General features: G+C 50.5%; 1 non-coding gene across 1 annotated transcript; it reads left to right on the top strand.

Moving 5' to 3' along the window:
- The first annotated feature begins 9,187 nt into the window (after positions 1–9,187).
- On the top strand, positions 9,188–9,260 carry Trnav-cac (transfer RNA valine (anticodon CAC)). Its single transcript has one exon. It is a non-coding gene; the product is annotated as a tRNA-Val (tRNA).
- The last annotated feature ends 4,414 nt before the right edge of the window (positions 9,261–13,674 follow it).

The raw sequence follows: 13,674 nt of genomic DNA, 5'->3' as shown, positions 1-13,674 counted from the left end.
GTTTCTTCGTACAACACACGTCGCCGCCGCTGGTCCTGTGCTCCGGCTGACCACACTCCGGCCCACTGGCGGTGCTAATTGACTTAGTTCCGCAAGCACGGAACCGAAACTGGGATTTTTTATGTCTTTCCTTCCTCCTCGGGGCACGCGAGGGGAGACCCCTGGGGGAGAGGGGGATCAATTAACATACCTTCCTCCTTATTTGACACCATTTAAGGATCCGAATTTCGTGATGTTGCACAACGCCTTGGAAGTGGAGATCTATAGGGCTTATCGACTTGAAGTAATCCGGTTCGATTCCCGTATGGGTCTGAACAGTTGAATAAAAGGACTTTCAGCACGTTCTTCCAGAATCTCTTCGCCGGACGTATGTTCCGATTCTCCTCGAAGTTTCTCTAGAGCTTCGAATTCCAAACCAGACCGTATGAATGAAATGCTTGGAGTCCTCTCAGGCTTCTTCGTAGTTTCGTCTCGTTAGCGTCTTCTTGAGGGTTATTTTTAAAAACGCACCTCATTGCGGTGTTGAGCGACAGTTACGTCAGCGCGGTTTGTTCAGCTGGAATCGATCTGTGGCTGCTGCTGCTGCCGGTTGCGTTGTTCAGCTGTTTTGACACATGTTTAGCACGTCGGCGATGACGCTGCCGCCGCTGCTTGTGGAACAAGGAACAAGGGCGGCGCACTGGGCGCAGGGTCATCCAGTCCAGTCCACAAGTGTCCAAAGAAAGTCTAGCCATTGTTGGTAACTAACACAAGGCAGGGCCTTGTGACACGGATCGGCTCTGCAGTCGGGTGCACCAGAAGGCTCAACCTTGAAGGTATGTTTTCTAGCTCCTTCATCGGAGGTTATGGCGATGTGCGCCAAGTGCTCCGTCCTGGAGTGACTCCCCACGGAAAAGAAATTGGTCCACGGTCAAGTGGGTAGTCCAGTTGGTCCGCCCGGACAAATTGGCCCCTGTTTACGTGGGGGTGCGAAAAACGAAGATTTAATGTGTGCTTCAGTCGGCTGCGGCCCCGGCTGGCCGGCGGCGGGTGTTTTTGCTGGTTAGTTACCACCTCCCAACAAAACACGCGGCAACAATCCGGGGATCTAACATCCCCGGCTGCTGGGCGGACCCGCAGCTGCTGGTCTGGTCTGGGCCCTTTGGTGTGTGTTCATCTTTCTTTCACCGGGTCGACCGGAGCTCTGGACAGCATCAAGCCAAGCCGCGCGCTGTGCGGTTATGTTGCCGCTCATTTGCCGCCCTGGGACTCCACGGAATGTTCCCCCGGAGCCCGGATCGACCCGGGTATCGGATGCCGAAAACGGCGCACGGCTCGCAACCGATGCTGGTTCGTCGGTTGATTGGTTTTAAATGATGGAAACATTCCTTCATGATTCGCGGTCTCGGGTTGGACCGGCCTGGCTGCGGGTCCAACGCTCTCGAATGTGGAACAGTCTCGGATGGTGGACCAGCATCCAGTTAGGCTAGACTGGCGGGGACGCTTCGGATCGCCTGCATGATCCGGCGCAGTCGAACGGCGCGGGAACGAATTATCACACGAACTCTCTCTCTCTCGGGGCGATATGCGGCAGCCGTGTGTCAGCGACCCTGTTGAGATATCTTTTGGAAATTAAACCGTGAATTGACTCAGCTAATTAAAATAATTAAATATCAAGATTGTGGTAAATAAGAATGGGTTTGTTTTTGATCAAGATTAGATTGTTTGTGTTGCAAAGCAGACCCCAAAACCATTAACTTTCTCTTTACAGTTAGGCCAAAGAATCTTATGCTAGTGAACTACAGGGTGTTCCATCGGGATCTAACTATTTAAATGTTAAACAACTCCGCTATTTTTTAGTCGATTTTGACAAATTAGCAAGATTCTGAAACTTCAGTCCATGCCGTTTTAGTCACGGATCCGTTTTAGTTTAGTCATTGCGGTCTGCATTAGAAATAATCGTTCTACTGTGAAAACTGTCCGTGCCTTTTAATGTCGAATTTTTTCTGACTTTTTTCTTTGGAGTTATTCGAAGAGTAAGGTTTATGCCAGCCAACCAAAGACCATTGAAGAACTGAAAACTAACCAAACTTCCCGAAAAACTTCCTAAAAAAGGCCGCTTTTTGTGTATCTAATGGAGGCGGTCATTTGATCGATATTGTATTCTGGATTAATTGGTAATAAACGGCATTGTATATCCCAAAAAAATCTTGTTTGTTTGTCAAAATCGACTGACAAATAGCGGAGTTATTTAAAATTTCAATAGTTTGATCTTGATGGAGCACTATTTATTGTTGTTGTGGGCCAACGCCGCTATGAAAGACACATCAATTCCACTCCGCAAATTTTAAGTAGTCACGTGTGGGCTACCTTTCGGCAAAAGCAGTACGCTCTAGGGTCTCAACCGCTTCTAAGTTAACGATGGCATTGACACCATATTACTAAACATTGCACCTCTCGAGCACACATTACTGCGACTGCACATTAGCCTAGAGCTAGGACTTGTTTATGTTGCGTGTCGACTCTCGTACCTTGTATATCCCTTAATTAAATGCTCCAAAGACCCCTTCGAGCGTCAGACATCCGGATCCGGACGGAGTAATTCGCTGCACATGGTGTGACATCCTTCCGAACACGGACGTCTCTCCCAACTCCAAATGCACCGACCGATGGCCACACCACTGTTGTGGTTCGGATATGACGCCCATTTTCTCTCTCTCCCTCTCGATGTCGTGTCCTGACGAAATGTCCCCAAAAGTGAGGGCTGTCGGCCTGTCGTCCATTCTGGGTGGATCGCATCGAGCAGCAGCTAATGGAGCGCATAAAGTCCGAAACATAACCGTTCATCGTAAAAGACGACACGGCCACCCCGGCTTAGGCGTCAGATTTTTTTTATGTCCCTCCCGACGACCGCCTCCCAGGTTAGGTGTCCGGTTTATGTTGGTTTCGCCCCAGAGTTTTATGTGGCACAGATTGATTCTATGGATTTGCACACCCGATTACGGTTGTCCGTCCCCATCCGGAAGTGGGACCACTTTTTGGGTGGGGACTTTCGGGGGTTGGTTGTTCAGGGCCGGCAACATTGCGGTGACACATTTGGCAAAGTGGTTAAAATCGAACCGGGTCTCCGTCGGCCGCTGGTGCGCCATAAATATTGGCACGTAAATTAAAAAGTTTCCTCGCTCGGCGGTGGCCGGCTCTGGACGGGGCATTGCCGGGTTATATTACTGTTGTTTAGGTGGATTTTTTCGGTGGTCGGAGATGTGTCCCTTTTAGGATCGGATGCGGTTAGATTGATTCCGCGCAAGCACGAAGCTTCTGTAATTGAAAGGACCTTTGGGAGGATTCCGTTTGGGAAGCATAAAAATCTCAGGTAGTTCAGGCAGGGCCGAGACTCTTCGAGTACTGACCGGGACGCCGGGTTCCAATAAAACATTCGCCACGCCATCCGCCGTCGGTGACATCCGCTTTGTTGGAATAGGAAGAAAAAAGTCCTTCTGCTATGTCCCCAATCAAAGCACCTTCCAAGCTGTTCCGACCACGCGCCCCAAAGCCGATTTTGCCTCTCCTTTTTCCTAAACCCAACCCAAAAACGCGGGACGGACACGGCTGTTGCGTAGTTGCGTTCAACAACTGTCATTTGCCATGCATTGGCTCCGGTGGTCACGGCGGTGGCCTGTCATCGTCCATCCAAACGCCCGGAACGCCCGCGCTTGTTTAGCGAGTCCGATTTGTGTGTTGTGAACCCTTCAACGGCCACGGGAACCAACGCATACATGGGAACCGGGACAGCAGGACTCTCGCTCACCGGTCAGCGACACGAAAGAAAAAAGGAAAACGAAGCATGATTGTTAAATACCACGCGGTCTGCGCGGTCTGTGGCGGTGAAAATAAAATCACTGTCCACCCCGCACAGGATGACACCCTCTCGGTAGGGGTCATTTGGGGCACCAACCTGCTGCTGCTGCTGCCAACCGACGGTTGAAAGGCAAATGGCCACCGAGAGTGGGAAAGAGACCTTGGAAAAACCTTCCCGCAGTGAAAGAGAGAGAGCGACTCGACTGGATGCGACAGAAGCAGCCACGCGGGGGCCACACGGGCCAGCAGAAAACGAAGAAGCGCGAAGCAGCGAGAGAAGAAAAAAACGGGAAATTATAAAAACATGTCACAAACAGACGTAACATTTGGTTTTTAATCTAATTTCAACGCGCTTTTCCATTTCCATTTGGCCACTCCCGGCCGCCGCCGCCGCGGGTGGATCACCCGAGGCAAGGACCACCTCCACACACACACAGGAGCACCTCTGAGGCACTTGGAGGAGTTGTTTTTTTGGATGTTTTACTTTGTGGTTTGTGGGCATCTCAACCTTTCTCTCTCTTTTTCGCTCTCTTTTGCTCCGGAGTTTCGGATCCGCGGGACCGCTGAGTTGGTGTTGTTGACGGTATAGTTGGTGTCATCCAACGGCTGCTGCTGCTGCTTTCGTTGTGGCCAATATTCTGCACACCATCTTACGCCGCCGTCTGGCGCACGAAGGACGCAAGGATCTTTCGGGGCTTTTTTGTTTCATCACTCCGCGGGAAGTGACTTTGTGTGTCCCGAAAACCGTATATTGCCGGTGGTGATCCTTCGTGGAGTGCAGTTGCAGCGCTGCACTCTCTTTTCTATTGTTTTCTGTTCGTCGCAATTGTGCTTCGGCCTTTTTTATGAGCGAGCGATTGAGAAGAGAACGTGGCCACGGAAGAATTAATTTATTTCACCAGCGCCATTTCGCAGTTTCGAGGATGACGCCAAAAGGGACGATTAATAAAATACTGTTTCCCAATAGGGGATTCACTCTTCCGTGTGTTGGTTGGAGTGTCTGTTGACTGAGGTGGACATTTTCAATTAAACCCCGACCCGAGTGTGTGACACAAGAACGATGTTGGGCCTTTTCAGTGCCATCTTTCAGTTCTCTTCTCAACCTCAGTCCGTGATTGAGTGAACTCATTTTTATCAAACAATACGTTCCTGTACCTGACGAGTGAAATAAATTAAATCAAATAGGATTAACGGTGCCGTCCATTCGTACTCATCCTGTCCATGGCAGAAAGGATTAGGGGAATGTAATTTTTCGCTCACCCGTTTGGCTTTGACTTTGATAATTCTTACCTCTGTAACTTCATCAAAAAAGGTCCACCCAAACCCAACATCAGTGGCCATGGCAATCGTTCCCACGTTCCCGCGCTCGAAGAAGCCATTGTACCGACGCCTTCGCCAGAGACATCCACTTCAGAGGCACTTTGGTAAATCATCTGTTGAATCTCGCTCGGTCGGGCGGCAGTTTCGGTGCTTCGAATGCCGCCAGGCAGCCATCCCGCCAGCCAGCCAGCCGGCGGCCAAGTCAAGAGCACCACAAACACGATGCAAATGGCATATCGTTTTGCAATCGCCGTTTGAAAAACTGCAGACGCCTCCTCTGGCGTGCGCAGCAGACGACCCGAGAAGTCCCGAGTGGCGACTGCGACTGCGAGGGAAAACTACGCAACCCACCGACCAACATCATGTAATTCCGCTCCCGTCGTCGCCGTCGTCGTCGTCGAGTGCAAGTTTCGGTGCCCGGGAAAAGAATAACAACCAGCCAGCCAGCCAGCCAAACCCGCTACTGGCGCTCGGGAAGCCACTCGAAAAATATTTAACCGCACGTCGATAGAAAGCAGAAAACTTTCCGTGTGCGCGCGCGATGGAAGGCAGCCGGTCTCGAAGGAAAACCGGGGGGAAAACGGCGACCGGGACGGCGTGGCAAAGTGTGGTATAAAATCCGGCACCATCGAATCTTCCGAGTCCGTGCCACCAGCCGGGGGGAGAGAATATTATCTCATTGTTGATGTTAATCAACCGACCGTGCTTCGGCCCATACCATATCGTGTCCTTATGTTTTCCCGCCCTTTTTTTCGGCCCCGGCGAAGATGATGGCCGCCGCCAGGATGGTGTCGGCATTTTCGCCCAGCTTTTGGCCTTCTTTTCCTTCGCCGGATTCTCGGCGGTTCGTGGCGCAATTTTTGCGCCAACTGCAGGCATGTGGTTGGCAGATTTTTCGGAATCACTGTTCCGTCGACTCAAGTTGTCATAGGAAAAAGTCATAGCTTCAATCGGATCGGTGCCTCTAATCATTAAATCAAGCATGTGTTAAGCATATTTTGAGTTTGTTGGGATATTTATTTGTTACTTTCTACATTTAAACAAGCAATTTAATGAGAGATAACTTCCAGCTAAAACTTTAGCAGTCATCTTCAATTTTTCGAAATAATTTCACGTATTTTGCAAATTATAGAATTCCAGATAAATACTAATAACTTATGGAAGAACAATGTGCTTTCGATCGCCAGGTCGCCCAGGTGCGTTTGAACGCGCGGCGAAAGAAAATCTTTCCACAATATTCTAACGATTCCCGTCGCGTGCTCCCGGCGTTGGCTAATGCTTCCGGCGCTGTTCCGACCGGGTTGGCGCAAAAAACGCGGCCCTCTAATGTTGTGAAATTTCCCCCAGGCCATATGCGCACCCGATAAGTAAACGGACGAATTGAAAATTGTTGCACCGCGCTCCGCGGACCATCCTCCGGCCCGAGGACCATCATATTGGCCATCTTTCGCCATGTCAGCTTAAATGCCGCCAGTTGTGGGAAAGTGCGATGGGCTGGCCCCGTGTGGGATGGATTGGGCAAAATTGTACCACAGATCCTGCCGTTCTCTCTCTCTCACTCTCGATGGAACCGGTCCGTACCGACCCCGGGCCAGGCTGTGCTGTTGGAACGGTTGGTAGGCAACATATGGCCATATGTGTCACCGTTTCAAATATGTTTATTTAGGTATTTTAATCATATGGTGTCAGGAGGAAGACAAACATTATTTCCTTTATCACTGCAGGACCGGCCATGGCCACGGGGCGCTCCGGAACCACCGATGCTGCTGCTGCTGTGTTACAGTGCCGGTTGGGGCGCCAGCATCCTGGGCTCCTCCAGGGGGGTTCGACAAATGCGTACACATTTCCAGCACTCGCTTTTCCTCGGTTTTATTATTTCCACCGCTCTCTCGCGTATCTTATTACATTTTTCCATCACAATCCTTTCCGTTTTTTTGCTGTTGCTGTTACTTGCCCCTTTGGGGGTGGTAAACATAATAGAGAAGGGATCCCGTTCCGTTCGCTCGGTAAACATGATGATTGGGGACCACTGGACACTGTCAACCGGTCCAAGTGCCGTGCTAGCACCAAACAGGACACCATTTGTTTGAACTGGATGCCAGGACGACGGAACAAGGCGCAATCGGCACCATTTGCCACCGGCAAGGACCGGCCCTTCATCATCGCCTTCGCCGAGGTCCTTCGAGTCCTTCGAGGCGCGTGTGGTTCGCTGGGCCCAAATGCGTCGCTTCGACGTTTTCATTATTTATTTTTGAAACGTTTCATTTCGAAACCGAACTCCCGGAGACATCCTCTTGAATCTCGCGGCCACAATCTTTCGGTGCGCCCCAGAACGACACACAGACCTCGTGTGAGAATCGAGGGAAGAACTCGGGGAGAAATAAAACACAAACGTGACGAGCGCCACCAACACGGCACTCCACAGTCCCGAGAGTTGCTCCAGTGCAAATGGCCAGCCACCGTCGGCACAAAACTTTCTCGCCAACCAAATGTTGCGCCACCGCCCTGGGAGGTGATGGTGAAAATAGTGGGGAAAAGTGTTTTCCATCAGCTGCCCACCCGGCGGCGGCAACGGCGGCGTCGGCCAAGACTAATGGAGCGACACGTATGGTCCGACACCACCACCGAACCGACCGACTCACCCGGGTTGATCCATTAAAATCTTAGCCGGGGCCAAGATGGTGCAGCAAAAACCATTACCAGGACGCCAACTGGTGCCGGCGCGTTTGTTTGTTGTTCTGTGGCGGAGTTGCGAGCGGAGTGCAACCCGCAATGGATTGAGACTTCAGGAGTCGCCATACGTAACATTATCGTTGCCGTGTTTGTGTGGGGATGTGCAATCTTTTGTCGGATGCTCGGATCTTGCAGGTAATTTCTTATTGGCGTGTTACGAATATTCTTTGAAATAATTCCAATAAAAGTGTTAAAGAAAATAATCTATTTTCCTCTGCCCTATGGCCATAATCTTGCATGAATGCAGATGACACCGACAGACTTGGGCACTCCTGGAATGAAAGGCCAATCATTGTTCACATACAGCAGGGTGTAAAGAAATGTGTTCAATACCGCCTCTCAATCTCGGTCCTGTCGCCGTCAGACGCCTGATAGCGAGATTTGCGGTAAAAAGTAAGAATAAATCGAAAGCCCTCTGTCGGCGACATTCCCGACTCCCTGCTTTTGTGCAGCTGATGTCTCCGAAAAGCATCCCCCTCACTCAGCCGGGGTCAGGATTAGTAGTAGCTGCAGCAAGTGCAAGTGGCCAGCAGCCAGCCAGGTGCCAGGTCCATCCATGCTTTCGCTGCTCATGTGCTCGCCGCCACCGTCCCGGGGTGTCCCGACCGCTGATTTGTGCCGTCCGTCGGACATGAGCCACGTCGCCCGTAGTAGTGGCATCTGCAGTTGATGAAGAAAATTCACTCGTGCATGCATAAACATCATGCGGTGCAGTGGCGTAGGGGACGCGAGTCCGAGCACCGAGTGTTCGAGTTTCCCAAGCGTCTTTAGCGATTTGCCATGTCGAACCCACCATCCTCCGCTAAACGTCCCGGCAGTAGGGTGGGCTCCTGGGCCGGCGTTTGTTGGGAAATGTCACCAACACTATTATCGCCCACACTCCCGGCTGGGAGGGAGCCTTTTCCATCAAAACCAAACTTCGAACCACCCGAAATCACCACCCCGACGGGAGGGAGCGAGAGAGAGAGAGAGGGTTGTCGTCGTCGCGGTGAGTGTTTCTGATTTCTTTTGTTTCACCGCCAGACGCCACGCGTATGTGCCGAGCCTTAAGAGAGTGTGGCGGTTTGAGGGCGGTTGTTGGTCCTCCAACACAGGAGAGTGCCAACGTTTTCGACGGCGACACCGGCCACCGCACCGCCGCTGCCGGTGAAATGTGTCAGAAATTGCACTAACATTAGTGTTCCTCGCGGGTGTTCCGCGAGTATTCAAAGGACTTTAATACTGGTCTTTGATGGGGAATGAAGGTGGATCCGGCAGTGGAGAGCCTAACGGGCTTCGAGCGCCGATCGGTTCAAGCGTTTCCGTAGTGTAGCGGTTATCACGTCTGCTTCACACGCAGAAGGTCCCCGGTTCGAACCCGGGCGGAAACACACAGAAGGGGGCAGCAGTCGGGGAGTGCTTTTTTATGCGACTCACTGTAAACAGAACAAGAGAGGGTAAGGTTGGACTGGTACTACCTAACCTAACCTACCTACCTGTTTACAAAAAATCGTCAAGTATTCATTGACAAAGTTTTCTCCGCACAATCGAAGATTATTCAAAGTAGTTTATTGGTGACTCTCAACGAATCCAGACTTACAATTTTTTATCTCCCGATCACAAATATAAATATTAGGAAATTACAAGATTTCTACATACACTTTCAGCATTCGTTCATGAATTTCCTTCCAATAATAAAAATAATGGGACACGTCGACAAAAGAATGAATTAAATTAAACTTCACAGACGTTCACATGAAGAGTGTACCAATATAACAAAATAAATATAGGCAAATAGCAGCGCCCTCTGTTATTGAACCGCAAACCTTATTGAACAACCCAGTATTATATTAATTCTCTAAAATATAAATTAAGTGAGTTATAATTAATGAGTGAGTGAGGTCTGCAAATTAATTAGTTTGAAGAAGTACTCACCGCAAAAACACTACTAGGAACAAAACTCGGCACGTTCAAATGCTAAACAATGGTGTTGTTTACACTTCAACAAAACTAACCTGTACTGCGTTAGATGCGTAATGACAGTAGCTGTCAAACACATATTTTATTTAAAAAAAAATTCATAACATTTAGTGAGTAATGCCATCATTTGTAAAACCGAACTAATTATTTGCAGACCTAATAGATGCTGAAGAAACTATTAAGTTAAGTATGTAACAATGGCAACATGTTGAAAAATTATAAATTACACTCAAAAATGGGTTCAAAACTAAAACCAAAGAACAAACCCCAAAAGAGACCTCAAAAACGACCACACATTTTACGGTAAAAGTACAAAAACCCATCAGAAAACATGCCAAACCGTCGTTCCGATTCACCGACCATCACTGTACCACGTGGCAAAGATGGTAGGTCAAACCCTCAGGAAAAACCGACCCCGTGTGTGCGTGTGTGTGTGTGTGTGTGTGTGGTGTTGGTCCACAACAATCCCGGGCCGGGCCGGAGATAATGCGGGTCTGCACACTGTGTTGCACTCTTTCGCGGACAGAGAAAGGTGCATCGACGGCGCGCGTGTATCCAGAGGCCTCCACCGGCATGTGGCCACCATCACTTCGTCACACTCTTTTCTGCCTGGCTCCCTCTCTGCATAGGACTACCTTGCGTAGGGACCTGCACCCGAGAGCTCAACGTTTGTCGGCGTCGTCGTCGTCGTCGCCGGGGCTGCTGCTGATGGCCAGATAAGCCTGCGTTTGATGGTGTGCCCTCGAGCACATGTCCCGGAAGTCGGGGCTCTTTCGCCCGGAACGGGGTACGGTGGCTACTGCTGCTGCTGCTGCCGTCAGTCAGTCTGCTTTCGACTGCCGGCTGCCGCCACCATCCGGCGCTGGCACTGCCCGACCAGGGCCAGGGCCAGGGCAGGCCGGGAGAAGTTTTCCGATCTCTGCGCTTGATGTATGTGATGTTTGGGTGTTTTTTGGGTGATTTCCGTTTCGGGTGGTGTCGGTTTGGGTTCTTTTTTTTTCGGGGGGTTGTGTTTGTTTGGCGCCCAGTTCTAAATGAGTTGTACTCGGGGCCGCCGGGTCGCGAAGGTTGTAGAGCCTTCGCGGAAACCCGGATCCGTAGGATTTCTCTCTAGAGGTTAGCCGAGGTTCGAATATCGATGTTTTAGAGCGAAGCGAGGAACGAGTTCTGTCGCGCGGAACAAAAACTCGGCCTAGTTCTATTGCATTTTTTGGAAGGATCGTGTTTGGGTTGGGTGCCTTTTTTTTTGCTGGTATGGAGAGTTCCCCGGAGGCAAGCAATCATCGCAGGACTGGCATGAGCGCCCCCTAATGCCCCTCCCGAAGCGCGGATAAAAAAGGGCAGAGGGACGTTTGCTCGCACCGTGGCCAAAGAAAACAGGTCAACGTCAAACGTCGGCAACAGGAAAATTGATTGTACCGAAGTTCGGAACAGTGATCAATCATGATTTTTGTGCGCACACACACACACGGCCTGAGCTTTGCTCCGTTCTTACGCCGTGCGTCCCGCAGCTTTGTTTCACCTATCCTCGTCCGGATTGGGCCTTGTGATTGGTCCTGACATCCTTTTTTTCCCGGGACTGGTTTTTTCTGTGTGGATCGCTTTCTTTGCCTCGCGTGTTTTGCTTTGCCTCAAATGGTTCACCTCGGGGCTCGGCGGGTGTTCTAAGGCGGCCCCCGTGGAAAGCGATCCAGGACACGGTGTCGAACGGATTGTTGATTGAACTTCGAAATGTGCGATTGATTGAGTGAACGGTGGATTTTTGGGGGGCAGAAGGGACGATTGGCCGGCCGGTCAGCCGGCCGGAAGCCGAAAGAGGACGTCCGGCGCCTCGGGTGTTCCCACTGGAACCGGTTAATGCTTTGTGGACGATGGCACCGTCGATTGAATCGATTCCAATTTGTTCCCTTTTTTCCGTCTCCATCAAAGGACGGCCCCCGTTGGATCCCCGAGGACGGTTGAGAGTTCTGCGTTTGAGAGTTCGGTTTTAATTTTGCCGTTTTTTTCGGTTTGGTCAGGTCCTCAGGATGCGATTCTTGGCGTTTTTTTTCGGGATGCTGCTGAACCCCAAAACGCCAAACGGCAAAAAGGGTTTTTTTTTCGGGGCTCGAGCCCGAGCTCGTCACACGATGCCAGATGACGATTGCAGATTAATTAAGGGAGCAATCGTTTCGCACTAGCACCAAGGGCCGTGCCGGAAGCGGAAGCCCACTCGGTTGATGAAGCATTTTGGCGATCTGTTTTCAATGGGTCGTAAAATTATGCAAAGCCAGATCCAGGAAATGCATCGATTCCGTTCGTGTACGCTAAAGTTTTCGAATGGTTTTCCGGAACGGATAATTATGAAATTGGGCTGAATGCAAACGGACGGAGCATTATAGTGCCAATTAAAGAAACTTTTAAAGGCTTGCTTTGTTATATAATTTTGCGAGTGAATTTAAGTGAAACAGTTAATTAAATTGAAATATTTCATAACTGTAATAGACCAATTTTCGATGTTACTGAAACCGTCTAAAAGAAGGCCAACGTCAGGGTTAATGTCTGTTAGGGGTTAAGGCACGTGTCGTGCCCGAAATGGCGTAGTATTTTAAACCACTCAATTCAACGTTTAGTAACTGCCCGGCTGTCAGCGGCGCACTTGATGAGTTATTTATTCTTATTGCTACTACCGGAACCACTCGCGAAACTTTCAAGCACAACAGCAATCGACCTCAACTCCACCAACAGGTGTTAGACATAATTAATTCCAAGTAACTGTGCAAAAGAAACCGATGAGCCGCACCGGATTGCGGCACCGGAAGCACACCGGCCCAAGTAGCTTCTAATCCGGACGACTACCGGAGACCGTGGACCGTGATCTTGCCTTGCCGTTCGCAAGTCCGCCCGAGGATCCAATAATCCGCCTCACATAAATAACCATTCGATAAGGCGGGGGGTTAGGCGGCGGGCGACGGCGACGGTGTAACTAGGCCACCCTCTTTCCGGTGCGGTGTCCTGAGAAGTCTTCCGGCGCCAGACCGGCAAATGGACCCAGGATGGCTGGTGCTGCAGTTGCTGCTGAAGAGGTGGCCCATTTGGTCTGCTGCCGCCTCCTAATAGCTGCCTCCTCTGGTGCTGGTGCCAAGGGGGCCCGACATTTTTATAAATCGATTTGTGCAGATTGCCACGGGCCGGTCGACCGGTGGCCAGGTGCAAATGGTGCTCTCGGACACGGCAGTCCAGTCGGTGGCTGCCGGTGCTAATCGCAAGCCACAGGAAACTAATTTGTAAAGTTTTCCGCTTCGTTCGCGCTTTCTGTTCGCCGTCCGCGTGCCAATGCCAGTTGTGCCAGGAATGCCAGGGACTCTGGAGGGTTCTTTCATGTAACACCTTTTTCTTTGTCGCTTGATTTAACACAAAGATAACAAAAACAACGGTGAGCCTTTCGAAAGGTTCATGCCAAGGTTCACCAGGAGGCCCCGAGGAGTGTTCATTTAGTTTTCCTTAGTGAGAGATACGCGCTTTTCCGGATAAACTGTCCCGGCACCGGCACTGGCCGTCACGGTGTGTGAGTGGCCACGGGTGACAGGCGACGGGGGGTGGTCGTTTGGCCAGATGACTTTGTTTACATCGGCGACCGATAATTGCATGTTGTTGGGACTTGCGTTGCGTCGTTATCGCCCATTCGCACATTGGCCACCGCACGCGCGCCGCTGACGAAGGGAAAAAACGGAAATTTAATTTTTCCGGTCTCAGTTCCGGTCACACGACATTCTTTCGAACAAAAGCTATTGCTTACTAATATACTAGTATTAGACGGAAACATCATTTTTATAACAATTTCAA

The sequence above is a fragment of the Anopheles cruzii genome, chromosome 2 (genome assembly GCF_943734635.1).
Source record: "Anopheles cruzii chromosome 2, idAnoCruzAS_RS32_06, whole genome shotgun sequence".
In the NCBI taxonomy this organism is placed as follows: domain Eukaryota; kingdom Metazoa; phylum Arthropoda; class Insecta; order Diptera; family Culicidae; genus Anopheles; species Anopheles cruzii.
The sequence above is the reverse complement of the archived record's forward strand: the minus strand, read 5'-3'. Positions and strand labels throughout refer to the sequence as shown.